Raw genomic sequence first — 4,429 nt, 5'->3', positions numbered from 1 at the left:
AGCAAAATTTTGACAAAGGTTATATGATGCTTCGTAGATGTGTGAGAGTCACAGGATGTCTTAAGCTGTTCACTACTACAAAAAAAGCTTTTAGTGGCAATTAAATAGCGGCAATAAACTAATTTCCACTAATTTTATTCACTAAGCTAAACTATTACCGATAAATATTGAATAGCCAGGAAAAACTACTTTTTAGGGGCAATTAGATAAAATGGCCAGCTAAAAAATCAATTTTACTTTTTAGCTTCCCTCCAAAAGTAAATCCTATATTTTCATTTCCTTCTTTCTCTAATTCATCCCGCCTAGGGCTTCTCTCTCAAATACTAGGAGTAATCAATATTCTATGGTTTTTCTCTCGTCATCTATCCAGTCGAGAGAGACTATGTTGCCACTTCAAAGAAAACCAATGATTACCTTTTTAGTATTCCATGAATTTGCAGATCTATATATTTGGAGGAACTACCATTTGAAGATAATCGGCTGACTGAGTGCCAATTAAGGGGAGATCTATTTGTATGAAGATCAAACTATGTCTTTTATTCACATGCTTTTAATTTCTTTTCGCAGATGAATGGGTATCTAACTACCTCATGCTCGTTGTTGCTGATGCTTGCTTCGGCCTGCATCTATATGTATATAAAATCGTCGTCCATTGGAGTAAGTAAGTTTTCCTCATTCTTTATTTTTCAAATTTACTATGATATATGTTGAATTTTTTTTGTTTCGTGTTTACTTTGTATCATTTTTAATAATTTAATATTGTGAGTTGTTTGCTTATACTAATTTTACCCGCGGTAGTGTTCGACAAAATGTCATAATAACGATATATCACTTGAGCAATAATAATTACTGGGTATGCGATTTTACAAGTAATTATTTGAATCTTTGAATCTTTTTGCTTATGAGTAGTTTTGTTTATGAGTTAGATTAGAGTCATTTCACATGTTAAATTACGAAGAACAATAGAAGTACTTTGAGGCTAAATCAGGTTGCTAAATTGTGTTGTTATTCATCATCACTATTTTTTGTTTGAACATGAAAATATTATTTCAAAGAAATAAAGGTTAAATAAAAAATTAAGATGATAAGTTATATCAACAAGTTATCATCAAACTAAGATAGGCTGAAGTTTTTTGGAAATGATGGAGGTGAAAAAATGGAGAATATGAGGAGGAAGATAGAAATTTATTGAAGCATTGAAGATTTTTTTTTTTTTTTTTTTTTTTTTTTTTTTTTAATATTTTCACTTAAAAGAAGAATATTTTTCGTTATATTTTCTTATTTAGCTTAAATGTAATTGTGATATTTTCTTGTTTTCGTGTGTTTGGCTAAGGTGGTAAATCAAGAACCCCTAGAGTAAGTGGATACATTGTTGAAATCACTGGAGTCAAGCTGTTGTAAAGCTAGTTTAATCTGGTGTAAAGCTATTGAGTATGTTGAATAGAAGATTCCATATTGATGTCTTAATGAGTATTTAAGATGTGCACTTTAGTTTTAGATACCTGTGGCTCTGTTTCTAAATTTTTATAAAGAAAAATTAGTTCCTCTCGCTCACCAACAATCTTCCCATTTTTACCTTATGGACAACAGACTATAATTTGATATATTGATCCTAATGAGTATGATAACTATGTCTACATAGCAATAGAGTAAGTTTATTTATTAAGAGCTCTGTTTGGTCCTAGCTCCTTTCCCTATAATTGATCACACTATCTAATGGCAAGCTAATATATTTTGAATTTGTATGAACCAAGTTTAGTTCATTCATGGGCTGCAGTACCTACTCTTATATTATTTCTGGTTAAGAAGAGTATTTATACGTGTTATTGATAATTTCTTTTGACAGTTATTATACCGAGAAAGATGCAGCAACAGTTGTATGTCATATGCTAAAATATGCCGCTCAATGCCATTTACATGGTTTGGTGGATTATGATATGAAATTCGAGGTTTGCAAGAAAGTATGTACTTCCTTTAGTTAGTTCTTGGGATTTTATATTACTTTTAATACACATGTTTTTTTCTTGTGAATTTTTCTCTTTAGGCTGCATATTTTGGTCTTTCAGACTTCATAAGACCAAGTATTTGGATGTCCATAAATCTACATAATCACATATTTTAATCTAAACTCATTTTGCTATGGTGTATGATCTTTAGTTCTTTATAAAATTTGTTGAAGTCATCAATTATGTAGTTTATTTGTAGTTTTCCATCAGATAACAGAAATGTACAACTGAAAATTAATTGATTTAGGGAATAAATTCCAATATATTATTGGTAATGCATATTACGTAGCCCCAGATGTATTAAAACGTAGATCAGGACTCGAATCAGATGTGTGAATATATTTGATCGTTTCTCTATTCTTGGTTGACATAGTTTAGCATGCCTTTTCTCTTAGGAACCAAACTGCATGACGAATGAACTTGATATGATAGAGTAATGTTTGAGTTTTATTTATTTTATGATAATCATTTACTTCATTCTAAATGTTCTTCCTAAAACAGCTGTAGCAGATCCTTGGCTTTAATTTACAAATATCGAGGCTCAAATTTATCATTGGGATTGAACGCTTCTCTATAGGGATAAACTAGTCATGATCGCATGCTTGATTGATTATTTAGTTAATGATACTCTGTTCTTTGATTTTAAGGTGCCGATGTCCTTGTATTAATCCATTTGCTAAATTCTTGAAACTTTCTTCTTCGTATGCAAGGATGGAAACAAGTAAGAGATTTCAATAAATTACTAGGAGTTTCAAATGGTATACATTTACTACCTGTAAAACCAAAACTCCAGTGTTCTTGCCTACGATCTTTGTTTTTTTGATTTGTTTGCTTTAACTTTGATGAACGAGATTTGACTCACTTTATTTTATTATTTCAGGTCTTATGCAATGATGTTTAGAGATCTAACATGTGGAAGTCTTCATTGTGATTAAGAGTTAGAGAAATGTATAGACTCACTACTATTTTGTATTATGGATATTTAATGACATTAGTTAGTAGTCTCGAAATGTCAATATCTTTTGGATTTAAATTGTGTATTTTTTTCTTATGTATTGACACTCAAATTGTGGATTAGTAATATTCGTTACAGTTGTTTCAATTAAACATATTGTGCTTTTTAGAATGAATATGAGCACATTTTATTAGATATTTATGTTATTATTTAGGTGCAAATATTATTATAAACTAAAAAGTTTATTAATAATGTTTATATCACCTTAAGTGATAAATATGCATATTTTTTCTTGACGTATTTAAATGCAAATGGCCATAGTTTTAGTTGCCAATATAATAGTTGTTAAACATTTTTCCTTTAGCGGCAATAAAAAATGATATTTGTCGGCCATACCAAAAGCCATTAAAACAATATAGAAAGGCTGATTCAGAGTAGTATTAGTGGCTATAGTTATTGCCGCTAAATAAATGCCGCTATAATTTGGATCTTTTAGCGGCAATAGTTTGGATCTTTACCAGCACTTCACATAATTGCCGCTAAAGCCTTTAGCGACGCTGGATACAACGGCAAATAATTAATTGCCGGTAGAAGTTTTTGCGGCAATTATTATTGCCACTAAAGTACATATCTATTGCCGCTAAAAGCCTCTTTTGTAGTAGTGGTTGTTGGTAAAGAATGCTCGGTGCACGGAGTAGGAAGGTGTTTGTTTGTATTGGGATGAGGTCATATCCTGCGGTGTCAGAGTGCTATTGAGGCACGGGTGGTTATGTTCGTTTGATCAGGTGAATTGCAGTTTGAATAAGAAGTAAATGACTCTTGAGAATGGTTTTATTGTGTTCAAGATTTTGCATGTAATAATCAGGTGACTTAAGGTTGTGTATGTGGTCAGAGACTGTGTTTTCATTGGAAAGGTCAAGACTTGTGATACTTTTACGTGGATTATGGGGTCCTATGCATCGGTATCTGGAAAGTAAAGGTAACAGATTTAGATTCGCAGGAAGTTCTTCAGAGTAAAGTATTTTGGAATGTGATGTTTCTGGGAATATTTGAGAGAGGATTCAGTGGCTTATGGGTCTTAAACAGTGTGGTCTTGTGCTTGGGTCTCGTGTAGTGAGCCTGGGTTGAGGAACTGTGGTGCTACAGCAAGAGGGAATATCAAGTTGATGATGAATTAGAAGGGAAATTAGATAGATGGGATAGCTTGATAGTAGACCGAATCGGTATGGTAAGGATATGATTAATTTTTCGTATGTGTTCGAGACAATGAGCCCTTACAGGTATTGTGCAGTGAAGCTCTTAGAGTTTTGACAGCTTGCTTAGCTTGGTTTGGATAGAAGGATTCAGTCCTGGCAGTTTAGCTTGTGCAAATGGAATTGGGGAGAGAGTCCTTGTTGAGTTTTACCGTGGTTTGGAGATGTATATATTTTCTATGGGCATGCGAAGCATGGAATGTGTAATGATTCTT

General features: G+C 32.4%; 1 long non-coding RNA gene across 2 annotated transcripts; it reads left to right on the top strand.

Moving 5' to 3' along the window:
* The first annotated feature begins 232 nt into the window (after window positions 1-232).
* Window positions 233-3,102, top strand: LOC109216968. Of its 2 annotated transcripts, none has more exons than XR_002066584.1 (3): window positions 233-657; window positions 1,847-1,961; window positions 2,887-3,102. It is a non-coding gene; the product is annotated as an uncharacterized LOC109216968 (long non-coding RNA). The 2 variants fall into 2 exon arrangements; XR_002066583.1 differs by having other exon boundaries at window positions 233-661.
* Window positions 3,103-4,429: the final 1,327 nt, after the last annotated feature.

Source organism: Nicotiana attenuata, unplaced genomic scaffold (assembly GCF_001879085.1).
Source record: "Nicotiana attenuata strain UT unplaced genomic scaffold, NIATTr2, whole genome shotgun sequence".
Lineage (NCBI taxonomy): Eukaryota > Viridiplantae > Streptophyta > Magnoliopsida > Solanales > Solanaceae > Nicotiana > Nicotiana attenuata.
The sequence above is the reverse complement of the archived record's forward strand: the minus strand, read 5'-3'. Positions and strand labels throughout refer to the sequence as shown.